This window comes from Sus scrofa, chromosome 14 (assembly GCF_054392235.1).
Source record: "Sus scrofa isolate SSC_HxYL_T2T_F1_AM1 chromosome 14, Sscrofa_HxYL_maternal_Yorkshire_Landrace_v2.0, whole genome shotgun sequence".
Classification (NCBI taxonomy): domain Eukaryota; kingdom Metazoa; phylum Chordata; class Mammalia; order Artiodactyla; family Suidae; genus Sus; species Sus scrofa.
The window spans coordinates 122,461,886-122,489,416 of record NC_139396.1 but is presented as its reverse complement, the minus strand read 5'-3'; the positions used below and the strand labels follow the sequence as shown (position 1 = coordinate 122,489,416).

General features: G+C 41.3%; 1 protein-coding gene across 6 annotated transcripts in view; it reads left to right on the top strand.

Moving 5' to 3' along the window:
- The window catches only part of RNLS (renalase, FAD dependent amine oxidase), a 417,533-nt gene that overhangs the window by 314,763 nt on the left and 75,239 nt on the right, over positions 1 to 27,531 (top strand). Inside the window, exon 11 of one of the 6 annotated variants that reach the window (XR_014827665.1) lies at positions 8,054 to 9,600. The exons of the other annotated variants lie outside the window; for them this stretch is intronic. The gene's annotated coding sequence lies outside the window, so the exon portion shown is untranslated. Of the gene's footprint in view, positions 1 to 8,053; positions 9,601 to 27,531 lie in introns of those variants that run through there. 6 annotated transcript variants of the gene reach the window in all.

Sequence of the window (27,531 nt, the reverse complement as noted above, 5' to 3'; positions counted from 1 at the left end):
TGACTTCACTTAGCATGATAATTTCTAGGTCCATCCATGTTGCTAAAAATGCTGGTATTTTGTTCCTTTAAATGGTGGAGTAACATTCCATTGTGTATATGTACCACATCTTCTTTATCCACTCCTCTGTCGATGGACATTTAGGTTGTTTCCATGTCTTGGCTATCGCAAATAGTGCTGCAATGAACATTGGAGTACATGTGTCTTTGCGAGTCATGGTTTTCTCTGGATAGATGCCCAGGAGTGGGATTGCTGGATCAAACGGTAGTTCTATTTTTAGTTTTCTGAGGTACAGTTGACTTTTTATGAATTTAAGATCTCTGTTCACTCTCACGTGTTTCAAGAGTAAACAGAAGAGCAGTCTATTAGGTAGTTACACAGCCACCGCATCCACTCTTTGCATCCTCGATGTGTATAGATTTTTAGAGCTTATAGAAATTAAATGAGAACCTGTTTATTAGGAAGCTTAATGCGTACTTGGCCTACTTATCAATGACAATGAGTAAAATAACTTTCAGATTTCTCATTTTGCGCATAAAGAAGCTGAGGGGCACAACCAGTTTAGATGAATTGCTCTAAGTTCTTTAGCCGCAGATTCTTTCATGTATAAATTCATGCCAGGGTTACTGAGTACCCACCTCTTGCCAGGCAGTGTGTGTGTGTGGCACTGGCAAGTACAAGTCCTAGAAGACGGTATCTGGACTTCCAGTCTAATGCCCTCCTTTTATACTCTAAAATTTACGTTTTGGTGCTGTTTCAGTTAAAGGCATCAGCCTGCTTGCTGTCTTTATGAGGGGCCGGGTAATAATGGTGGAAGAGGGATCTAATCTCTAAATAGCAGTTTTGCACCTTCTCTTTGACTATTGAACATTTTGATCAATGGCAGCAGTGGAGGAATTATTTTAACCTCAAAGATAAAACTATCATGCATTTTAGGTTTACAGCTTTTAAAACAATTAAGGCTGGAAGAATGGAGCAAATCGATGTGCGGTTTGCTCTATTATCCTGTTATGTTATTATCTATTTTGTTTTGTTAAAAAGTCTAACTAGTTAACAAATTTATATGCCTCTTTTGCAATTATATTTTTAGAATGATGATCTCCAGCCATTGAAGTTTGGGTTAATGAAGTTATCTGTGGATCATTCCCAGGGAAGTCTAAATCAGAGGACATAGATAGATGAGTGGTCCCAGCCAAAGGTTACATTTGTTTTGGCTGGCAGCGTGTTGGCCCATTCGGCAGTTTTTAAATTTTTGAATTATTTTGTAACATTTGAAAATCAGGAGATATCGTATCAAGTTAAGATGCTAGCTTCTCCTACAAAATTAGAAGCTCTTGAAACACCAAGCCACACTCACTCACTGACAGCATGAATTGACTAGGGTTATCTACAGAGTGGCCTTTTTAGACAGGGCAAACACTGGCCCCAGCCCACCTCACCCGGCTAGACTCTATAACTGCCAGGCTTACTCATTTACATGCCAGGCCCTGCTGGCATTGAGTTCATGACCTGTGCTCAATATCAGGAGTCGAAATCTTTACAAAGCTCTGTGGAGGCTTCCAACCAGTTTTCTCCAGGCGTTGAATGCAATATGGTTTTGGTGATCAGTGGAGTTAGAGGACAATATGCATTAATTCACTCAACATATGTTATTGTCTACTATATTCCAGGTGTGTGCTAAGACTGAAAGCATCTAAGATAAATAAGACTTAGTCCCTCCAGGAGCCCATGCTCTGGTAAGGGAGAGAAGCATGTAAGTGGTTAGAACAGTTTATCCAAGTGTTATGGTGAGTCATGGTAGCACAAAGGTGGGAGGGACCAATTCTAATCAGGGGAATTTAAGGAATTTTAATAGGGAAAATAACTGAACTGAATGTTCAGGGTCCAGCCAGGAAAACAGAAAACATTCTAAGTAAGGAAAATGGCACAATTTCATATTGTAACTTGGTCATCTAGGTATGGTGACTTTAAAACCTGGCCTCCAAATTCTTTGACATTTCTCCTATTGAGCGATGTGTCCCTGCTTGGCCATCCCATTTGAATCTGGGTGTACTTGTGACTGACCATTTCAATGAATAAAGTAGGAGGAGAGTGATGCTCTTTGATTTCAGAAGCTCGGACACAGCAGGGAAATTCTGCTTGTTGCTGGATGGAACACTCTCCTTGGGAGCCCTGAGCCCCTGAGTAAGTTGGCTGACTGCTCTGTGGCTGTCGTGCTGTGTTAAGCCATGTGTGGGTGCTCTCTTTGGCAGTCCCAGTCTTTGAGTCATCCCAGCCCGGGCACCAGACATGTGAGTAAATAACCTTCAGATGATTCCAGCTTCCAGATGTCACATTGCCTCCAGTCTCTGAGTTTTCCCAACTGAAGCCCAGACATTGTGAACAAGAGATAAACCAACTTGATCATTCCCTGTTCAAATTCCTGACCCATGGAATGGTTGTTTTCAGTAAGCCACTGAATTTAGAGGTAATTTTTACATAGAAATAGAAATCAGAACAGGTTATAGAATTACTAAAAGGTCAAACAAGACAGGGAGGCATTTCATAGATTAGCAACAACAGGAAACATTGTGAACATCTCTGGGCTAGAGGGACAAAGAGAATAGTTGGTATTGGTGAGGCTCAGAGTCCAGGGTCACCTGAAGTTAGACCTTCCAGAAAGAGAGGAACAATGGGGGGGCGGGGGGGACGCTGAGGCTGAAGATAAAACCCAAGAAAGAAGAAAAATACTAGGTTTCTCTCTTCTTCCTCCCTTATTATCTTCTGCTACTGCCTTGCATTGGTCTAACCGAGCCAGAAGACTAGAAAATGCAGCCTGCAAGGGTCAGCCCCTTCCAACACAGATTGGTGCAGAGGGAGGCAAGAAATGGATCTAAGGAGAACAGGCTCAGGATTGGTGCACTAAGTATTGGTGGTCACAGACCGATAAGGAGGGAGAGCTCTGCAGATCAAAGGAACAGCAAAGGTATGAAGGTGCATGCTCACACTCAAGAAACTTCCGATGGCTCTCCATGGTTAGAACATACCTTGTATCTGGGGTGGAACCGAATCAGGAGAGATTCCTACTGCCATAGTTTGGACAGGAAAACTGAAGTTCAGAGCTATAGACTGAATGTGTATTTCTCCCCAACATTCATATGTTGAAATCTAATCCCCAGTATGATGGTGTTTGGAGGTGGAGCCCTTGGGAGATGATTAGGCTATGAATGTGGAGTCCTCATGAATGGAATTAATGCTTCTATTATTGTTATTAATTAGTTAATCCCCAGAGATCTCTGCTCTGGGAAGACAAAGAAAAGACAGCTGTCTGTGAACCAGGAAGAGTACCCTCCTCAGACATCAAATTTACCGCACCTTGATCTTGGACTTCCCAGTCTCCAGAAATGTGAGATATAAGTTTCTGTTGTTTATAAGCCACCAGCCTATGGTATTCTACTATAGAAGCCCAAACAGACTGAGACTCTAAAAGATGCTAAGTGTAGTGGACATTTGTCATTGTGGAGTTTTCTGGGCCCCAACCCTCCTTGCTTAGGCCTTGGTGAAAGGTAGGGCACTGTTAACCACTGGGAGATCCAGAGAGGCTGACCCACCTCTGTCAGAGCTGCATCCTTCCAATTAGACATTTTTGTTTGGAAATTGGAATCTTGAGTGGGAAACACAAAGATAGAGAGTTAAAATTTTTTTCATAGCAGCAGTGGTGGCATTGGGAGCCCAGGTTTACTGGTACTGAGTATCCTGTGGAGCCTCTGACCCCTACCAGTCCTGATCTTGAGTGTATCGTCTGATTTCATGCAATTGATCATTCTCAATCCCTGCTAATTTTCTAAATCTGACCCTCCAGCCTTCCAGTTAATTCTACCAACGAATTGGTTTGCTGCTGAAATTAGAGAGCATCAGTTTCTGTTCCTTATGGTTAGACAATAATACAATAAGAATTTGTGCTCATAAGTAGTCTCTATAGGATTTATTTTGTGACTACTAGGTACGTGTTGAAATGAAAATTAATCCAGACTGAACTTGGTAATCGTAAAGGGACATCACGTAATAAGGGGAAAAGTACATCATCAGCTAACATTAAGTACAGTTACAAATATCCATGGATGCTATGAAAAATTACCACAAACTTAGTGGCTCTAACAGCACAAATTAGTTATCTTATAGTTCCAGAGGTTAGAAATCCGAAATGGGTGTCAGTGGGCTGACATCAAGGTGACAGGAGGATGATGTTGTCTTCTTGAGGCTCCAGGGGAAAAGCTGTTTTCTTACCTTTCGCAGTTTCTAGAGGCTGCCCACATCCCTTGCCTAGCAGCCTCTTCCATCTGCAAAGCCAGCAAGGGCTGGTGGAACCTTCTCACTTCGTGTCTCTGGGACAATGACATTCCTGCCTCCCTCTCCCACATTCAGAGGACACTTGTGATTACATTGGGCTCACTCAGGTAATTAGGATAATCTTACTTTATGGACAGCAGTTAGAAAACTGAATTTCTTCTTGCCATGTCACATAACATATCCTCAAATCCTGGGAATTAGTGTGCATCAGAGATTCCCAATCAGTACTTTTCAAATGGAATCAGGAAAATTGCATTTCCAACTAGGAGGCTGGGTAGTTTGGGGACCACATTTTGAGAAGCAGTGGTAAAGGATTCTCACACTTTGGTTGTATTCATCTTCACCTGAAGCCCAGGGTCACTGAACTAGGAGAGCCTGGAGCTCTGCATTTATATCATGTCACCAAAGTGTCAGAAGCACTGACACTCAAACTTTGGAATCACTGGGTGGCAGGGGGGGCGGTGTAAAAACTACTAATGCCAGGGGCTCAGCCCTGGAGATTCTGATTCTATTGACCAGGAATACAGCCTGAACATCAGAAGGCTTTAAATGCCCTAAGTGTTGAGAACACTTGACCTAGAGCAATGGTTTCTCTTTAATGTCCTCAGAAGCACCCAGAGGACCTTTGAACTCTGGAGTTCCAGGCAGCCCCCAGTTCCTAATTGAGCAGGTCCGTGTCAGGGCCTAGGGAAGTGCATTCCTAACAAGTTCCCTAGTATTGCTGATGTTGCTGATCCAAGGATCACACTTTGAGAACCACTAGCCTAGGGAAGGAGAACAGAGTAGGTTGAGCTGTGCTTCTTAGACTTGAATGTACATAGACATCAGTGAAGATCTCGTCATAATCCATGTCTAGCTGTGGCAGGATTTAGGGGTAGGGATGGGGGTGAGAAGTTGCAAGATTGTACATTTCTGTTTTTATTTTTAATTTTTATTTTTGGCTTTTTAGGGCTGCACCCAAGGCATACGGAAGTTCCCAGGCTAAGGGTCGAATCGGAGCTATAGCTGCCGGCCTACGCCACAGCCACAGCAACACCAGATCCTTAACCCACTGAGCAAGGCCAGGGGTCGAACCCGAATCCTCATGGATACTAGTTGGCTTCATTAACCACTGAGCCACAAAGGGAACTCCCAAGATTGTACCTTTCTAACAAGATCCCAGGTGATGCCATCACTACTAGTCCACAGGCTGTACATTTGGTAGCAAGACTTGAAATGTCTGGGTGCTTGTCCTGGAACATGGAGCCCAAGCCAAGGCAGTTTCTCTAGTGATGCTTCCTTGGGCCATATAATGGGCTTTGTGTCCACAGCCCCAGGAATTAATACAAAGATCCTTTGCACACCCTTGTTCTCTCCCTGTATATTTCCAGCTGTGGTGCAGGGAAAGGAGTCAGACTGAGAATAAGATTCCAGTGTTCCTATGTCCCTACTCCATAACCACCTTAATCTCACCATTACTGGCAATGAAACAATACAAATGACAGTTATTTGGGTCAACCGCTTACCATTTTTTGCCTAATTACCATAGAGCAAAAAAAAAAATTAGTCAAAACACATGTCAGATTAGCTTGTGTGAGCTTTATTTGATTACAACAATAACCTCCGTTCTGTATGCTAACCTTCATGGCTGGTTACACATGTAAAATGGTTGTCTGCTCACAACTTCAAAACATCCGAGGGAACACTGGGTGTTAGAGACATGGTAAATTATCCAATGTGTCTATCTATTTCCTACAGTGAGGAATGGTTAAAGCTGTGATTGCTAGTTTAGGGGACCTGTCTGTAGTCCTACGCTCTTTACTTCCGACACCCTAAACATAAAATGGGGTGGGAGGAGAGGGGAAGGAACAGGAAGAGAAAAAAAATGGAATTTAGATAAACGTAATAAATCTGTTATATTACCTACATTACACATTGGTTGTGTTTAAAGAAAAAACCCTCGATTCAGAGCAATTGCAGCAAATCACACATCCCTGATTATATGGCAGTATTCCTGGTGGGAAAGCCAGAAGTAGTGAAGGATGGATTTTAGCATGTACTATGCGTTTATTTATGGTGCAGCACATCATCAAACAACACTTCACAGGCTCTAAGCTGGCAAACCAGAGGGCTTTGAAGAGAAATAATGAGCTGAGAGGTTCATGACATGCTATTAAAAAGTTTGTGATTGGATTTGGAAAATCAGATAGGTCTCCACGGAAAGGGACCATTTCTGAGCCATCGCACTTAGAATATTTTTGAACTCCAGAGCAGATATTTATGAGAAGGGAGAGTTGTTTTTGTCTCCAATCCAGGTTCTGGCTCTCATGTCCAGCCGGGAAGCTGCTTTGCACCACAGACCTGAAGTTCTGGAATATCCATGATGTCACCTTTTTCTACTGATCGGCTACCGCTGCACAGAGGCATGCTATTAGCTCTGTGATGTTTTAGCTTAATTCTCCCATATGTGGGTTGTACTTCCAGCCAAAACAAAGTCAGCAGGGGATTTTGCAGCCACCGCATTGCTCAAGGTGCTGCCGGCTCAGTGAGATCGGGGAGATCAGATCAGGATTCATGATGAACAAAAAGATGAAAAGAAAGAATAGACACCAGGGGAGTGAGATTTCAGGTTGCCTGGTGTGTGATTTCCAAATCAAACCTTTATTTTTCCAATCAGTGATTTGATGTTCTGGGTTTCACCTTTGAGGTTTTCTGTGATTTTCTGGCAGACATGATGGTTGAAAGCACCCTGTTCTGAGTGGATGGAATCCCTCTCATTAAATTAGAAAGGAGACATTTTAGGATATGAGCTCATGAAAGAGAGATTTTGAAATGGAAAAAAAAAAAAAAAGTACACACATACGCAGTAACACATAACTAGGCCAGCACAGGATGCATTTGTGGTTAAGCCATTTTTCCCATTGCAGATGACACTTTAACGCTTTGAATCCCAGAGTCCTTCTGCACACACCCAGCAGGAAAAGAAGTCTCTGCAGCTGCCTCTCTGAAGCCAGGCTGTACCACAGGTGGAAGGAAGAAGATCTAGCCCACACATAGTCACCAAACCCTTCAATTTGAAATCACTCTGGGACTCCTTCTCCTCTCCCCGCCAGTGCCAGCCATGTCATGGCGTAAACACATAACCCTTGCTCCCAGAAGATCTTTTGAATAGAACAAAACATGGGACAGAGCAATAAAGACTCCTTGTGGTCCTTAGGGACAAAAAGGGGGTGTGGGGTGGCTAATCAAAAGCAAATAACCGTTGTTTCTTCTCCAGCTTTTTCCACTCAAGTCACAAGGATGATAGTACATTTTCAAGCCTACTCCAACCAGTCTGAAATGTGCAAGTATTTGCTTCGAATGGGCAAAGTTGTTGTTGTTGTTGTTGTTTTTTCTTCTTTTTTCTTTCACTGTGGGAAAATGCACTTATTTTCAGTCACCCCTGACATCTGACCACTCGACTGATCACGAGGACACTGTGGTAAACCACAGCTCAACTTGAAATTATCTCTTTCAGGCATGGTTCCTGTATTTTGGATGGCACCATCCTTGGCTGTCCAGTTTCGGCTCCCCTCCATGGGAGTTCCATTTTCACTTTCCTCTGTCTCCTCAAAGTGAGAGGTCTTGCTCTCAAGTCTGTCCATTGGGCTTGTCCTCAAAATAAGCTGAATACAAAAAAATGACGCCAGTGCTCCCAGCCAAGATCCCCAAAGCAACCCATTTATACATTGTGTTCTTTTTAAAGGGGGAAGGCACACAGAAAACATGAAGACTTTAAACATCCTGGAGAGAAGGAAAAAAAAAAATTCTCCTGATTAATATTAGGATGATCCAGCAGGGTTTATACATATTCCTTCTGTTTGAATCATCTTGGTTTTTGTAGCTGTTTTACACCTCCAGGATCCTGCCATCTGCCCACTCTAAAGAAATGCAGCAAAGCATTCCAAAAACAATGGCTGGAAGGAAATAATTTTGAACAAACTCAAGAGACCGACTTTTTTGCACCCTTCTGGTTCCTGCTACACTCCCTGGAGGAAAGACAGTGGGGGAGAGGGGGTGCCCTGCGGTTCATGTGGTGGGGGTTCACCTCCTAAGAACCCCCGTCTGGAGCCCTGTCCTGCCATCAGGCTGACAAGAGAGAACTTCGTGTACAGATCTGGCTGCCCTCTTGGCTGAGGAAGCAGGAGGAGGAGGGGTGGGCGGCTCCCTGGGCAGTTCTGTCCTACTCAGATCTGGTGTGTGTCACTGGAATATAGGTCAGCCTTTGCTGGACAACTCGAAGCAGGCTGGAAGCATGGGCCCCGCACCGAGCCTGGTCCCCCTCACTCTCTTCCTGCCTGAGACAAGAGTTAACAGGCCCAAGGAACACAAAGAGGCCATCAGGACCGACGAAAGCGGTCTTCCCTTTGGCTCACAAAAGCCTGGGAAATCTAAAGCTTAGCAAAGGCTTTATCAGTCCTGGGGTTGGGCCAAGGAGCAGGCTGAAGTTCAGCTGGCCAGGCCCAGCGCAGCTGCTGGCTGTTCACGCTTCCCACAGGGACTTTTCCTCAGCCCCCGATTTAGACAGTGAAGGGGATGGGTAGTGTGCATGTCGCTGCCGAGGGTGATTGGAAAAACAAAATGACTTTCAATTACCGAGCAGTTCAGGTGGAGGCAGTGAATGTAGAAAAGGTTTTCTTTCCAGCAGCAAAATGAGGTGTCAGTGAAAAAGCTGCTGGCCTTGCGGAGAGGTTATTGCTTGAAAGGAATATTGGCAAATGCTTTCGGCTGAACGTTTAGGCTTGGTTGCTTGCCTTTCCCCCCACAGTTCATAGAGGGATAAAGATATTACATGAATTGGATTTTTCTTGTGAATTAAAACATCGATGTCCTGATTTTGGGTAACAAGCGTTGCAGAGTTAGTGCTGAGCAGGCAGAAAGGAGGGATGGGACTAATGCTCTGCCTTCAGGGCAAGGCAAAAAGAGGTTCACAAAAGAGCGTGATTCCACTGATTGTTCAAGGTCACCAGACTGTGCATGCTCGACGTGGAACTCAAGACTCCCAAATCCCAGTGTCTGATTAATTGTCCCTTGACTAAAACAATGAATATAAAATGGATTAGCAAAAGGTGTTGCTCCAGGCCAAAAAGTTCAGAAAGCAAACAGAACCTCAAGGAAAGTAGGATTTTCTTTAATTAGGCTGACATTGAATGCCTCAGTAGTAATGCCTTGGTAATGTGAAATTGCCTTTTGCGCAGTATGTATATGTGTAATTTTTTTTTTTTTTCAGTCGTGCCAGTTAAAGGGTACTGAGTATCACTGTGCTGTGTTCCTGTTTTCCCCACATCATGTGATTTACCCCTCACAGGAACCTGGCGGGTCATGTATCGTCACCACTATGTTACTGATGGGGCTGAAACTGATTCAAGTTTTGCTTGATGTGTAAGTGGTAGAACTTGGATGCAAATCTAGGTTTCTAACTTCCATTTTCAGAACCACTTAACAGCCTCTTTTAAATAGCATCTTATTTTGTGTATTCATATCTGGGTTGACTGTTGTAAAGTGTTAAGTTCCTGGATGAGGAAAACTATGAGCTGAAACAGAGGTTCTTTGAATTACCTACTTGCAATATTTTGCCTAACTATGAAAGTAGTGGGGTTGGTCATGAAATACTACCATCCTTTTTAATGAAATAGTGTATATGTTTATAGAAAAAGAAAACTCTGTGAGAAAGACAATATATATATATATATATATATATATATATATATATATATATATACCTCAATATTTGAAATACATTGAGATGTCCAGGCATAAAAATAGTTGTTATGAGATGAAAATATTGGCTTGTATAGCTGGAAAATTAATGATACTAGCTCTTCTCATGTGATTTGATACTAAGTAGCACACAGGTGATTCAGTATGCAGTTGTCACTGCAGCGGCTCAGGTTGCTGCTATAACTCAGGTTCAATCCCTAGCCCAGGAAATTCCACAGGCTTGGGCAGTGCAGGAAAAAAAAAAAAAAAAAACAGAGGAAAAAGATATAGTATCTTTTCTCTATTTTTTATCTTTCTTTTTGAAAAAAGGAAAGATATGGAAGTAGGAAAAATAAGTTAAAAGTGCTAGTAATAATAAAGGTGAAAAATGGATTGCACACCCCCCTCGGGAATCTTATGGCCCAGAAGTGGAGGCAGACGTGTGATATTATATGATATAAAAAAAAAGTATGATAGATGAAAAAATAGGAACATGTGCAAGGCCCAAAAGTAGGATATAAGGAAGTAGTTCCCATTGTGGTGCAGAGGAAACAAATCCAACTAGTATCCATGAGGATGTGGGTTCAATCCCTGGCCTCACTCAGTGGGCCGGTGATCCAGTGATGCCATGAGCAGTGTTGTAGGACACAGAAGCGGCTCAAACCCTGTGTTCCTGTGACTGTGGTGTAGCTGGCAGCTACAGCTCCAACTAGACCCTAGCCTGGGAACGTCCATATGCCACAGGTGCAGCCCTAAAAAAAAGGCGGGGGGTATAGGGAGATGTAATTACCTAGAGAGAGAAGGAAAGGGTCAGGAAAAGCTTTACAAAGTAGGAAAACTTGAGCTGGAATTTAAAGACTTGGACTAAGTGGATAATGGAAGAAAAAAAGAAAAGTCTGTACAAAGTCAGAGCATGAAATGAGCTGACATTTTAGGCCCTTGGAGGAATCTGATATTGTTGGAGGGGAGAGCAGATGTGGAGAGATGAACTGGTGAAGTAGTTAGAGGCCAGAGCTTGGAGTTGGATGGTGAGCCACTGACAGGTTTGCAAAAGTAGATCTGAGTTTCCAAAAAATTACCCTCGTGGTGATGTCAAGAATGAATAGTTGGTCATCTGATCAACAAAATGAAAAGCTGGTTGTTTCAAAAAAGTAATTAAATAGACAAACTCCTGCATGATTGATTTTTTTAAGAGGCAGAAATAAACAGTACTAGATATGAAAAAGAACATTGAAGCAAGAAAAGTAAATATTTAAAAATCATAAGAGAATCACATGAACAACTTTAGACCAATGTATTTGAAACCTTAGACACACCATACAATTTTTAGAAAGCATAAATTATGGAAACTAACTTGAGAAGAAATTGACAGTAAATAAACCTAAAACCAGTAAGAGGGGAAAAAAATTAACTCAGTCAAAAGTATACCACAAAGGGTAGAAGTGCCAGGAGATTTTGTGGACAATTTTTCCAAAACTTCAAAGAAGAAATAAGAACCCTTAGCAAATGACCATTCTAAGGAACAGGAAACAAGGGAAAATTCACCAACATATTTTATTTAAAAAATTCATTATAATCCTGATGTTAAAGCCAAACAGAGATAAAATAAGAATCAATCTCACATATAGACAAAGATGCAAAAATACTAAATAAATATAAGCAAGAAATCCAAAATAAGTGTGTATGTATAATATCAAATAAAATATATTTTATGTGGCATACATACAAGAATTATTTAACACTAGAAAATCAATCATGTAATGTATCATATGACACATTACAGTTGATAATAGGAAACATTCAGGAAAATGCTATACCTTAAAAAAAACTTAAAAATAACTTACAAAAAATCTTTGCCAACTGGTTTGATTCATAGCTCCATGACTTATTAGCTAATACATTTTCAGGTAAAGACAACCTAGGCTTTGTACAAAAAGAGGAAATGAGTGGATGAGAAGAGGAAAGAGAATGGAAGCAAAAAGAGGTGACAGTGGAGGTCACCATGGCAAGTCCAGGTGTGAGACACAGCCTTTGGAGCCTGGAGGAAAGGCCTTATGGCAGAGACAGAGGAGGGCAGATTTCCGAGGAAGACCAGTAGAAGCTGGTAATTGACAGGACGTGGGAGGAGCATTGTAATGAGACGACAGGAGTCCATTGTGACTCCCAGCATTCTGGTCTAGGTGGCAGTGTGGATGGTAATTCAAATACTCTCAACTGGAAATGTAGTTTGAAGGGGTGCCTGAAATTAACAAGTCCTCTTGCATGAGGAGGGAACAACTAAGAGAACTGAGTGCCAGCAGTCTGAAAAGGGACTTTTGCATCACAGGATTTCAATTAATATCAGGAAAGAAAGATAGAGAAATGCAATATGAGCTTTGGAAAGCCAAGCTAGAGCTGGGCCAGGTAAAGTTGCCACTTGGTAAAGGTTTACTGAACTAGACCAAAGCTGCTAGCAATATACAGAGTGTATGGATAGGTAAGGAGCTGAGGCTTTTGGGTACCCAGCATCAGAGCAGGCAAGAAAAAAATAAGTCCATTTTGGAAGTATACAGTAAATCTAAGGTAAAGAAATACCTAAAAGGAGTTCCTGTCATGGCTCAGTGGTTAACAAACCTGACTAGCATCCATGAGGACTCAGGTTTGATCCCTGCCCTCACTCAGTGGGTTAAGGATCCAGCGTTGCCATGAGCTGTGGTGTGGGTCACAGACACAGTCTCAGATCCTGCGCTGCTGTGGCTGTGGTATAGGCCAGCAGCTACAGCTCCGATTTGACCCCTAGTCTAGGAACCTCCATATGTGGAGGGTGTAGCCCTAAAAAAAAAGAAAAAAGAAATACCTAATAATGGTAGTATTAGTGATGGAAATTTTTTTTTGGTGTGTGTGTGTGTCTTTTGTCTTTATAGAGCCGCACCCGCGGCATATGGAGGTTCCCAGGCTAGGGGTTTAATTGGAGCTGTAGCCACCGGCCTACGCCAGAGCCACAGCAACTCGGGATTGGGGCCGAGTCTGCAACCTACACCACAGTTCACGGCAACGCTGGATCCTTAACCCACTGAGCGAGGCCAGGGATTGAACCCGAAACCTTATGGTTCCTAGTTGGATTCATTTCCGCTGCGCCACAATGGGAACTCCCTAATGGAAATATTTTTAACATTAAAAACAGAGCAAAGAAGGAAAGGAGGTCCTTATTTTCTTAAATCTTACACTATCATGTATTTTATTGCTTTTGTAAATAGTTATTACATTCTTACATTGAAAGCTGAGCTTTTTTCACAACAGATTTAATTTGTATAAACAAATCACGAGATGTAATACTTTGGTCCTCAGTGACCCCCACGTGCCAAGGCACTGTGCTCACTTGCTGGCAGCTACCAGAATTTCCTTTTTCTTCCTTCTTCATCTCTTCAGTTTGCCCTCCCAACTTGGCAATATTCATGTATGTCCCACTCATCATGCTGTAACTTAATGAATATCAAAATCTGCAGAGGGAGTTCCCGTTGTGGCATGGTGGAAACAAACTCAACTAGGACCCATGAGGATGCGGGTTCCATCCCTGGCCTTGCTCAGTGGGTCAAGGATCTTGCATTGCTGCGAACTATGGTGTAGGTCACAGACACAGTTCAGATTCTGTGTTGCTGTGGCTGTGGTGTAGGCCAGCAGCTGTAGCTCTGATTCAACCACTCGCCTGGGAACTTCCATATGCCATGGGTGCAGCCCTAAAAAGAAAAAAAAAATCTGTAGAAATAAATCAAACTAAATAACCTATTTACTATGCTTATGCATATTGTCATAAAAGTCATTGGCCAAACATTCCACCCAGTCTGGGAAAAGAGTGGACAAGGCTAGAGCATGGAAGACCCCTTTGAAAGCAATCACATCCTACAAAAGGCAGCATCGTGCAGCTGCCAGCAAGTTTTGTTAATAGCAAGATCACTCTTCCCTAAGATGGTTGAGAATGATGATGACTTCATTTGGCTTTAAGGAAATTCATTCAGGTGTGAGTTGGGTGGAGAGTACAGGAAAAGAATGAGTGGCCCATCTAGAGTCTGCTAATTGTGTCGTAATTGCCAGGTGCTTAAACCTCTGGGACAACAGATTGCAGATGGCATTACCCAGGGACCAAACCCAGATCAGAGGGAGAATGTACTAGAACCCTTTGCCAGGAGCAATCTCCTGCTGCAATGATCCAAGTGGCAAGATCCACAGCAGGACAAAGGAACTTTTGAAAGGGACTTGAAAAAGAGTTCAGTTACTCTGCGGTTAACCCATCAAAGGAGTCTTCCTGTAACCCAGAGGATAGCAGGCCTCGACATGTGCTGGCCATTTGGAAAACGGATTCATATGGAGTAGATCAAACATTTCAGGAGAGCCCCTTGCCTTGAAAATATAGTGCCTTATGAAAATCATTAAGCAATTCATTGATATTTATTTGCTTACACTGTGCTTCAGCAAAGCAAGCAGGAAGATGAGGATAAGAACCATCACCCCAGTTTCAGAGGCTCTAGTTCAGGAAAGGATTCCCTGACATGCCTGATTTTAAAAAGACTTTTAAGAAGACATCCTACCACACCACTGGCATAGAAGGGCTCTCGGCTCCCTTTGACTGTGTGTTAGGTTAATAACTACCTCAAGCTTCTTAGAAACCTAGAAATCCCCAGGCTGTTAGAGGAATTCCACAGGGCTAGGAAAACACTTATAATCTTAGCACTTGAAGCAGAAAAATATTTTCAAACATCTTCCTTTCTCACTCTGTGGCACTTTGTATAACCCACTCCCTGCCTCATAAAACATGGGTGGCCCCACAACATACCCAATAACCTGTCTTTCTTAATGAGCCAAAACTCTTGATTCATGGCTTGGGCCCGTGGACCCGGGAATGAACAAGGGGCAAGTTCTTATTTTCACTTTGAGAGTTACCAGATTATTGTGCATGAGTTCCTTCTCAACCAAAGTAATTCCACTGTCTGATGCAGGGAACTTTGCTGGCTTTAACATGTAAGGAAGTAGCCCCTCAAGATTCCTTAGGCTCCTAGACTCAACTTCCCTTTCACTCAGATGCAAAGTTCCTGTGAGTGGAGACAGGCTCAACAGAATGTCATCATTCTTACACTTTGAGCTTGCAACAATCTATGCTATGGGGGATGCTGAATGCATCGCCTCAGAGGCCCTGGGAAGTAAGGAAGGAGGCTTACTCTTGGAAGCTGAGCTCAGCTTCTCCCAGAACATCACAGAGGTTGAAAAATCTGTCCTCTGAATATTCGACACATATGTTCTGAAATTCATTAAGTTCCAAAATTAAAAAATAAATTTAAAAGATCCAGCATTGGTTCTTGTACAAAGCAGATACTTAAGAAATGCTTGTTGACTGATGAATTTGTTAGCTGATAAATATGAGAAATACAGTCTGTTTTGTTCCACATGGCAGCTGAGGTTGCTCGGAAGACATTTGTCCCTGGTTTGTCATTATACAAGTTTGAGAAAATGAATTGCCTAAACCCCAACTGGGGTTGAAGGACAACTTTCATCACAACGCCTTCTGGATACTCTCTTCTTTGTCATTTTGGAGGGGACAACTGTCACTTGACTTTGAGTTGTTAATTAAATTTTTGTTATCTTCCCAACTTCATGGTCCCCAAAGGCAAAGGTTCTGTCTTATATTTTGTTTACTTAAATTTTGAGGGTAACTCCCTCAGGATCCAACATGAATTTTTGCACCAAGCGTATACTCAATAACTGTTTGTTGACGGATCGATTGTTCGTTGATAGATATTAAAAATACAGTCTGGTGTGTGCCATATGGCAGCTCATAAAGTTGCAGTTCATAAAAAGCATCATTCTCTGCTACTTTTTTATAAACTATACTTAGAAGAAATTTTGTCTTAGAAGACCTTTTCTGTGGTCTCAAGTTAGGTTTAGATACATAGTTAAGAGGGAATAATGTGTTTTATGCAATAAAATAAGAGCGGAAGTATATAAATCAGTAAAAATATTGCAGCATTGCAGTGACACATTTTCTGTTGATTGACAGAGACATTGATTAATTTCTAAAAGGCCTGTGGCAACCATTTCTAAGAAGCCTTAGTTATGACAGATCCTTTATAAATGAACTAATTAGGCTTTTTAGAAAGATCTAGTCGATGCTTTTTGTATTAAGAAAGGAAAGAAGGGAGAAGGGAGAAGGGAGGGAGAGAGAGTGAGCAAGCAAAGATGGAAGAAAGGAAGGAAGGAGAAAGAAAGAGGAAAGAGAAAGAGAGAAAAATAAAGGAAGATGGGGGGAAGAAGGAAGGAGAGAAGGAAGGAAGGAAATTTAAAGATCCATATCCATGTTTAACCACTTATTAACTAAAGACTTGACACATAGTAAATATCCATATAGGAAAGTTGAAAGAAAAAAGAAATTCCAAGCCTAGAAATATAATTGGAGGATATTTGCCACATAAAATGCCGTTATCAGTGATCACTCCCAGCACTGTCTTCCTTCTGGGCCTAAGGAAACCTCATTCTGGGAGCCTGTGTCAACTCTGGAACTTCTGGGTAGCCCTTGACCTATCAGTGCTTCAGATGGGAAGATTCTTCCAAAGAGGCCTGGGAGATGGACTTTTGCAACATTTGCACGTCTCATAACTGGGACAACGGTATTGACTCCTTGCAGTGGACTCTGTAGGCATCGTCTCATTTAATCATTCCATGGAGGTGGGGATTGTCTGTTTTATTTGCAGAGGGCTCAATACGAAAGGTGCTTAATACCAATTAGTTGAGAAAATACATTTTCATATCAGCCCTATGAAATAACAGTAAGAGGCCCATTTACTGGATTGGGAAATTGAGTTGTAGAGAGAATAGTTCACTTGCCTGGCCTCTTCATAGAGCCACTGTCTCTTTGACTGACATCCATACTGAGCTCTCATGAGAGAAGGCTTGGCACCCAACTCATCCTCATATCTGAAGGGCTGCTTTCAAGGGTATCCTTTCCTTTTGCTCTAAGTTAAGAAAAACCTCTTTCGATCTCTTAAAGATTATTAGTTAATGGAGTTCTTGCCGTGGCTCAGCAGAAACGAATCTGACTAGCATCCATGAGGAAGCAGGTTCAATCCCTGGCCTCACTCAGTGCGTTGAGAATCCGGCATTGCTGTGAACTGTGGTGTAGTTTGCAGACATGGCTCGGATCCTGAATTGCTGTGTCTGTGATGTGGGCCAGTAGCTACAGCTCTGATTTGACCCCTAGCCTGGGAACATCCATATGCTGCAGGTCTGGCCCTAAAATAAAAAAAGACAAGGAGTTCCTGTTGTGGTTCAATGGTTAACGAATCCAACTAGGAACCATGAGATTGCGGGTTCAATCCCTGGTCTTGCTCAGTGGGTTAAGAATCCGGCGTTGCCATGAGCTGTGGTATAGGTTGCAGATGTGGCTCGGATCCAGTGTTGCTGTGGCTGTGGCATATGGCTGGAGGCTACAGCTCTGATTAGACCCCTAGCCTTGGAACCTCCACATGCCATGGGTATGGCCCTAAAAAGACAAAAAAAAAAAAAAAAAAAAAAAAAAAAAAAAAAAAAAAAAAGATTACTAGCTAAAAAGAAAGCTCAGCCATCAATGCCTATTTAATAGTGTTTCTCTATTTTTTTTTTCCCCAAGTCAGGAAAAGGTTACTTAGGCCCCCATAAAGCCAGCTCAGACCTCTACCTCTTCCTCCTTTATCAACATTTCCTTGACTCAGAAAGTGGTTTCTACTCCAAGGAGTGTGCCAACAGTTCTCACAGGCTGCCAAAGCTCTCCACCTCTCTCTTAAAGGAGCCAGGGCCTTTCTTTTCCACAATTTGATGGCACAATTAAGCAAACCCCAGCCATTTACAATGTTATACAACAGATTCCTTAAAATATTTTAGAAACCTTCCCATATCTTATTAAATATGATATAGGTATCCAGTATAGGTATTCTCTACTTAAAGATCAAAATTTCTAAAGTAGACAAACATTGATCAGAGACTACCAAAAACTTACTATACATAATTTCTTAAGTAAATGGGTTATATTTACACAGCAACTCACAGTGATAACAAGCACACATGACTCCCAAAACTTAAATCTGTTTTAGTGAAATGCATTACAGTAAGATTCCATCTGTGCAATACTTTTACAATATAAATAAAGAGGGGAAAAAAGAGTAATTAGTTTTCTATTAGTCCATATTGGTCATTTTTACTGAATCCATACATTGCCAAAAAATTGTACATCAATGAAAAAAAAACTGGGAGAAAAAAATAGATAATTTGCTTCGTAACACCAATGGAAGAATACCTAAATCAGAGTGAGTAGGTGGATGAGGTGGGCTTGTATAAATTTACTCAACCATAATCCTTTTTTTTTAATTGAAGTATAGTTGATTTATAATATTGTGTTTATTGCTGGTATACAGCAAAGTGACTCAGAATATATATATATATTAAACAATAATGGAAAAGAATATATATATATATGTAATTGTTTTATCTGCTACCCCAAACTCCTTATTCTCTTCTTTCCTCTGTGGAAACCGTAAGTTTGTTTTCTATGTCTATGAGTCTGTTTCTGTTTTGTAAATAAGTTCATTTGTGTCATATTTTAGATTCCACATATAAGCAATATCATATGATATGTGTCTTTCTCTGTCTGACTTCACTTAGTATGATAATCTGTATCATATTCTTAATCTTGCAATTGAGATGATAGTATTATTCAGGAAGCTGCCATTCATTCATACTAAGTGAGATATTATATGTACACCACACAACAGCACATCTGGCACGTGGGCTTGGTGTTTAGTTTTAGCCATCCATCTCAGTTATTGATATCACCAAGGCCACTCTGAGAGAAAGCATTATAGTGAAATTGTTCATGCTTCTCTGCTTTGACTACTGCCCCTGGTCTGACTGTGCTTACCACTAGTGGAATTCATTTTGGATTTGCTAGGAGTGGATTTCTTTCTATACAAAACACAATAAAACGCCAGTTATCAAGTATGTCCTCTCCTGCATGCCCAACTTAATGAACTCTCCCATCCAGAAAGGCTCATTTTGAATCTCACCTCCTCTATTGCATCTTTCCTGATCTTTCCTCCATGCAAATGTTTTCATTCTCTCTTGAACATCTTAAAAACTTTGGCTTTTACCCCTCTGAGGATACTTCCCCTGCTCTGCCTGCCCCGTTGCTATCTTTTTGCCTTATCCTAAATTAGATTTTAAGTCCCTTGAAAGCAAGGATCAGTCTTATCTTTACATTTCCTACAGGCTGAAAAAGGGTATTGGACTTAGAAGCTCAATAAAAATGTGTTGAGTTGCAGTGAATCGTGACCCAGCCTAGCTACCAGGCCCTCAGCCAGCTTCAGAGTGCAGAACACAATGGCTTCTTGTATTCGCCGCTGTGCACACCCACAAACATACACTAAACACCTGGAAACATGGGGCCACTTAGTTACTTGGCAAATACTCTCCTTCCCCGGGTGTCTTCTCTTTTGAAGAGGCTGCTCTGACAGCTGGCCTGCTGCTGGTTAGATGGGGCACTCTCTGGAATGGCCCATCTCTGCAGCAAATGGCCAAGTTCACTGTGCCAAGAACCGAGAAAAGAGAAGGGTCCAAGTAGGAGAGTCTCAATGCCAAGAATGTGCTCTCAGCCTTATAACTGAGAGGGAAGCAGGGAGCACTGCAATGGAGAAAACAATGTTGAATTTGTACTGAAGCTTCTTCCCTCTCCTGCCCTCTTTTCTTTCTCCATCCTCCCATTTCCCTCTCCTACACCTGACCCTCCACTGTCGCTTGTATTATGGTGCTCAGAGTTCAACCCTAATCCCAAGGAAGATGCCTCTACTCCAGCAAAGTCAGGGCCATGTCCCACTTCCTCTATGAGATGCTCTCCCAAGATGCTGGGGCAGAGATGTTGCTGATCTTTATTAAATACAAATTGTACTGAGCAGTTTTCAGGAACTTAAGTGGAAAGTTGATTCCCCCAAACCCTCAAGGCATTTCCCAGATCCTGAAAGGATTATTATCATTGTTGTCGTTATCATTTACAGAGCCTGCATCATTTTTTTTTTAAGTTTCCTTAAAGGGACAACATAGAGTAAGCGTAAGCATGCAGCTTCCAGAATGAATCTTTAGATTTACTTCCTTCACATGAATGATATAACCTGTTTGGATTCTGGTCAGCCATCAGGGCAGAAGGGAACACGCTTCTCCCCAAAGCTCAGGCAGAGCTGGCAGATTTAGAAAATATAAATACAGGACACCCGGTTCAATTTGAATTTCAGATAAAGAACGAAGAGTGTTTTAGTATAAGTATGTCCCAACTATTGCATGGGACATACTTATACTAAAACAATATTTGTTGTTTATCTGAAATTCAAACTTATCTGATTATCCTGTATTTTATCAGGCAATCAAAAGCCCAGGGAGATTCAGGACAGTAAGATTTTCACCAACAAAAGCGTCTTTTAAAGCCCTGACTGAATGGCTTTGGACGACATTTCAGTTCAGGCCCTGCATTTTCCCTGGAGTGTGAGCTCAATGTCATAGAAAAACAATTGGGAGAATGAGCATTCAGTGAACATTCCGCCCCTTCCTTGCCCTCAGCAGCCTGTGGCAAACTGCTCCCCCTCAACCAGCTGGGGAGGAAAAAGGCTCTCTCTTTTGAGATGGCTCTCCCCTCCCCTTTTACAGATTGGATTGTTTCTAGATTTGCTGGAGAGCTGCTTTTGCTAATTGCTTGCAGACTGCAATCCAACCAGGCCTGCCAACTGTGGAGGCAGCATGGAGGGGCTGAGAGGTAAAGAAGAAGGAGTTTTGGAGTCAGGAGGACTTGGTTTGTAATTCTGGCTCTGGCTCTTCCTGCCTGTGACACATGGGGCAAGTTGCTTAACATCTCTGGGCCCTAGTTTCCACATCAGTAAAAGAGGGAATCCACAGGGTGAAGGTAAGGGGGACATGAGATTGGAGCATATATAGTACTCATGACAGTACCTGACACATAGTAGGTGCTCCTTTAGTATTAACTGTTGTTATTATATCTCCATCTCCTTGGCATCTCACATGTGATGGGTGACACCTGGAATTGAGTCAGCTCAAGCCAGGGACTTGGAAATGTCAGAACACAGTTTCGAGAAGGCAGAGAATAACTCAATTAAAGGATGGTTTCATTGCTCTCCCACAGGGCCTTGCCCCATTCAGTTTAGCAGATGGAACCTCTCTGAAGCTAATGATTAGGTCACCAAATGGAACTTGAATTAGAGCACCACAAAAATGCATTGGGAATCAGAAGTCTACTTGAAGAAGTGGGAATAAGAAAGAGGGGAAGAAAGAGAAGAGGGAGGGAGAGAGTGAGAAGGAGAGGCAGAGAAAAAGGGATCTCCTAAACTTCTGATGAGAACTCAATGGAATAATCTTGATAAGTAATAAAACAGTGCTGAAATGTAACAGCAGCTTAACAAATGTTAGTTCTTCTTATTTGAGATGTCTTAAAGTATGGGTAGGATTTTCATAAGGAGAAAAATGAATTTGGAACTTAGAAGAATAAGTCGTTAAAGTTATAATGAACCTGGCCTTAAATGTGTGAATGATGAATTTGGACTTGGTTTTATAGGCAATGAGGGTGCAAAAAACTTTTGAGCAGGGGCTGAAACATTATTACCAGTAGATGGATGCTGTGGAAAGAGTGCTCTCACCAAGATGTATAAGATGGGCTGGAGGGAGAAAAAGATACAACAGAAAGACTGGTATAAGCAGGAGGCTGTTAGAGAAAAAACAGATGATAAGTAATATGAGCATGAAGGGAGAGTGGAGAGGGCACCCAACCAGGTGAGGGGAAGGGAAAAGAGGAGAGAGGGGAGAGAGAGGAGAAATGTAGAAATTGAATATACAAGCTTAGCTAAAAACTGGCTATCGCTGGTCAGGAAGAAGAAAGAGCCAGAGTTTTAGGACTAAAAAAGTATTGGTTGCGTTTAGCAGATCCTATTGTTTGTCTATCCTACATTCCCCATCTCTCCTCCCCTCTTCCAGTTTTGTTCAAATATTCACCCTACTCTAAGTGGCCACTGCTTAAAAGAAGATGCACTTATCCTCAGCCCCAGGGGTGGGTGTTGATTTGTCCAAGACATCCAGGTGGCTCCGTTTTCTTCCCAGTGACTGAGTGTGAGCCTATGGCAAAATTCTTGGCAAAAAGAGGCAAAGGAGTGAAAACAGCCCAAATGTCCATCAATTACACTATGGGTAAATAAAATATTATTTGTCCACACAGTGGAATACTATTCGGCAATAAAAAAAGAATACTGACACAACATGGCGCAACATGGATGGTCATCAAAACATTATGAATCCATTTGAACAGAATGTTTAGAATCAGCAAATCCATAAAAGCAGAAAGTAGGTTGCACTTGTCAGGAGCTTACAGGAGAGAGGAATGGAGAGTGATTGTGAATGGATACAGACTTTGGGGACATTGAAAATATTCTAAAGTTGACTGTGGTGTGTCTACACAGTTCTGTGGATGTACTAAAAATGCTGAATTGTATATTTTGAATAGGTGGATTATGTAGTATGCAAGTTATATTTAAATAAAGCTGTTACTAATTTTTTTTAAAGAACCAAAAGGAAGACTGCTAGCAAGACTTCTGGAACAGATTTCGTTGCTCTAAAAAAAAAAAATTAAAAAAAAAAAAACAAAAAAACCACAAAGAAGAGTTGGCCCCTCTTTCTGGAGGCTGATGTATCTGAATATGATCACTGAGGATGTTATAATAGCCTACCTACCATGACAGGAGCCAATAGAAGCCAGAACTGACCCACGGGGTAGGCCAGAGCCAAGAGAAGCACCTAGATTTATCATTACTTAAGATAATAACTCTTCTTATTTCTTAGGCCAGCTCAGTTGGGGTTTTCTGTAATTTGTAACTACAGCATTCTAATGAATACAGTTCTGTGAAGAGGAAGAAATTTTGATTTTTCAGAAAGACTATGAATTTACACTAATTTGCAAGTGTAATCCACATGAAAGTTTGAATTGTAGTTCAAAATCTGGAGAAAGGGATGAATGGATTGATTAATCGATTGATTGATAGGGAGTTCCTTGCTCAGAGCTGAAGGCTAAAGCCCCAGAGAGGGCACAGAGAGAGTAAAAGGAGAGTCTGAGCTGCCTGGACAACCTTCACTGAGCTAGAGGAAGAGAAGGAAAAATTAGTAAAGGAGACTGATAAAAAGTATGTGGAAAGGACACGGGAGAGCTTGAAAACCCTGCAAATGCAGTCGTGCACACCAAGAAATGGGTTCAGGAAGAAAAGATTAAAGCTTGGGTCAAATTGTACCAAAGAAACCAAGGAGGAAATAGAGAAAATATGATTAAATAGGTAACAAAGTGGTAATTTTAAGAAAAATATTTTAGGGAGTTCCTGTTGTGTCTCAGTGGGTTACGAACCCAACTAGTATCCATGAAGATGTGGGTTTGATCCCTGGCCTTACTTAGTGGATTAAGTATCTGGTGTTGCTGTGGCTGAGGCATAGGCCAGCAGCTGCAGCTCCAATTTGACCCAGCCTGGGAACTCCCATATGTCCCTAAAAAGCAAAAAAAAAAAAAAAAAACATTTAAGAATTAAAAATTAAAAATGGGAGTTCCCATCCAGGCACAGATGAAACGAATCCAACTAGGAACCATGAGGTTGTGGGTTCAAATCCTGGCCTTGCTTAGTGGGTTAAGGATCCTGGCCATGCTGTGAGCTGTGGTATAGGTCGCAGGCGAGGTTCAGATCCTGTGTTGCTGTGGCTGTGGCCTAGGCCGACAGCTGTAGTTCTTATTGGACCCCTAGCCTGGTAACCTCCACATGCTGTGGCTGCAGCCCTAAAAAGCAAAATAAATAATAAATAAATAAATATTTTAAAAAATTAGGCGTTCCCGTCGTGGCTCAGTGGTTAACAAATCCGACTAGGAACCATGTGGTTGCGGGTTTGAACCCTGGCCTTGCTCAGTGGGTTAAGGATCCGGCATTGCCACGAGCTATGTGTAGGTCTCAGACGTGGCTCGGATCCCACATTGCTGTGGCTCTGGCGTAGGCGGGCAGCTACAGCTCTGATTACACCCCTAGCCTGGGAATCTCCATATGCTGCAAGTGCAGCCCTAGAAAAATACAAAAAAAAAAAAAAAAGAAATGAAAAGTGAAAACAACAACAACAACAAAATGTAGTTTTAAGAGAGTGATGGTGACAAAAGCCAGGGTTTAGAAGATATGGGTGGGGGTACAGTGAGTAGACACTGAGAAAAGAGGTGGCAGCAGTATAGATACATCCTTATGGAAGCTGGGTCATTGTAGAAAACCACTAAGATGTAGAGGCAGTGTGTTATCATAGCATAACCTAGTCTTATTCTTGCTACAGACAGTGAAAGAGAAAAAAGTCAGGAAAAAAAGTGGGAAAAGAGAGGAACTAAGTCGAAGCAAATTTCTCTAATTTTTGTTTTGGTTTTTCATAGTTTTAGATCAAATGAGACCCAAGCATGTTAGTTAGGAAAACAGAAAGAGTCAGTAGAAAGGAAAACCTTGCAAATGAAAAAGCAGTGTCCTAAAAAGAGCAGGAAATACAGCAGTGTTCAAGCCCAGCGGTGGGTCTCTGCCTTTCTTCCAAGACAGGAGTGAAAATCTGGACCCAGAATGAATACCTGCAGTTTGGGTTAGAGAAGGAAATTGAGGGGGCCCACCCTCATTGGCTCATGCACTTGACTTCTGAGAAAGGCAAGGGGAGGCTGGAGTTTGGAATCCTGGGAACAGAGCAATTTCAAGGGATGACGAGTGTCTAGGACTGAAATAACCATGCATGCAACCATCGCCTTTGTGTATCAACCTCCTGGCAGCTGTCCATGTAGAATGACTGGCAAGCACGGCAACTGACTGCATTGCATTCTTTTGGTTTAAATTTGATAGGCATTTCTTGGACAGAATCATCATTATTTTAAAAGGATAGTCATACCCAGGAAGGGTTAAAATTCATTTTTCAAGTTCTAGCCCAGTTCCCAACCCTTACTGTTTCCCCAAGTCCTTTAACAAAATTTGTTATCCCATTGACAGGCCAGTGTTGGTCCCCTCCACAGAACAACACATGCTGTGCTCTCTCTCTGAGTGTACTCATGATGAACTTCAAGCCACACATCTGCTGCAGAGAAGGAACTCTTATTCCCAAATGGCTGACATCAGCTGAAGATTCTGGGTTCATCTCTACTGTAGCGTATTTTTATTAGATAGACTGCTGGAGAATCAGAGGAATAAATTTAGTTACTATGTCTATACCTCATTACAATGCATCCCCAACTATTGTTCTTTTCATCAGCTTAATGTTATTCTGAGACTCTGTTTCTAAAAAGTGAATATCTGGATTAAAACCAACGTCCCATCCTCATTTACTGCCAAGCCATTGCTATATCTGTGCTAAGGATGTATTATTGTGATGTCACCACCCCAAGCCTCTTTCTTTGATTTAAAGCAGTGGTTGGCAAAGATTTTGTGTAAAGGCCCAGAGAGTAAATATTTTAGGCTTTGTGAGACACATGCTCTCTGCTGCAATTAGTCAGTTGTCATTGTAACACGAAAGCAGCCAGAGATGATACCTAAACGAATGAACATGGTCGTGTTCCAATAAAACTTTATTTACAAAAACAGGCAGTAGGTTGGATTTAGCCCATAGGCTATTCTTTGCCAACCTGGGATTGGCAAGAAGACTTCAGGTGAACTGATAGCTAAAAAACAGTATCTTTTCATGTGCTCATCTCCTAGAAGGGAAAAAAAAAAAAACACCACTAAAACATTTTTCTTGGACATTTTATTTCATTTGTAGCCAACAGTATGGCATTTCCCCCATTCTAATACATGGCATCTTAAGTTTTTAGATTCCTTTCCCACAAAAAGTTGACAACAGCAGTAGAATTTAACTCAGGGAAGAGAGGGTTAAGTGGTTCAAAATTGAAGGGTGGAAGTATCACTTATCTGCAAACACAGCCTCCTCTTTAGAAACTGATTTACCCAGACATTGAGTTGATTATAAGAGATGTAGAGTAAAAACAAATTTGCTGACCTTCATTTCAGAGATCAAAGGTTAAATTCATACCCTGTAGGATGGTTCTGTTAAATCACTCCCAAGCTGCCTGGTGACATATTTTTGAAAAATATTTCTCTCCAACTTTATCAAGTGTTCTTTGTGTTCTGGAAACATGATTTGAAGTCCCAGCTGGAGCTGGGACCTTATGAGTCTTAGATAGCTGAAATTCTTCTTCAACTATATCCAGAGACATGTGGTTAGTTGGGAGAGACATTAATTGCAGGGATATTAATACCTCTGAGTCTAGTTTTATTTATCAAAGATTGATATTCTGTCTTTCTAGTTGTTGAAGACTGAAATTAAAATTTTGCACTGGATAACAAGGGGTTGTATAAACTGTGCACAGATAAAGAGCTGAAATTGTCCACTTTGATGTCCTTGACATTGGGCTGGATAAACATGTCTTAAATTATAATGTCTGTTGATGACTGAGTGTTCCTAACTTCTTTGCCTCTAAGCACTGCTTCGGCACAGAATCCCAACAGTTCCAAAATTAGGAAAACTTTGTGCACAAATTAGTTAAATTCAAAACCTTTATTTTAAAAAAGGCAAAGTTTTTGTCTCTTCAATTATGAATTCATACAAAACCTTTACAGAATTCATTTTGTGACAAAGTTTTGTCAGTCATAGTGAGATGAAAAAAGTTAGAACACCAGTGTAAGTATTTTATATAGCTAAATGCATTTAGAGGACCTTTCTTTAGTCTATTTTTATATTACTTAATTGATTTTTAATGATTTTTAATTATATAATTAGTTAATTCATAGAATAATGACAAATTATTAGCAACCTTATATTGGTCCCAAGTTGTTTTCAATTACAATTGCTGTGTTCCGAGTTGTGGTCCTCCAAAATTCATATGTTTAGGCCCTAACCCCCAAATTAGAAATATTATTTGGGCGGTTTTTATAAAATAACTGAGTTAAGTTAGGGCGTGAGGATGGGGCAGTCATGATGGGATCAGTAGGTATAGGAAAAAAAGAAGAGAGATTTCTGGAAACCAGGAACAAGACCTTCACCAGGAACCAGACTAGCTGGTATCTTAATCTTGAACTCCCATGCCTTCAGAACTGAGAGAAATAATTATCTATTGTCTAAGCAAAATACGGATCTATGATATTTTGTTATGGCAGCTCCAGCTGACGAATACATCAATTCTATAATTTAATGAGTAGGGAACTAAAAATATAGAAGGATGTTATTAAAACTTTAATTTCTAATATTCGCTGGCTCTATAGAGAGTATCAAATTTGGATTTTCTTCCCTACAAAGTTCAGAGGTTATATCATTGCTGGCTGATCTCTAAGAATCTGGAATGTGAAAACTAAGCTGAATAACTTTTGGTCTTTGGGGAGCATGTTGTGGACACTCAGAAAGAGATTTTAT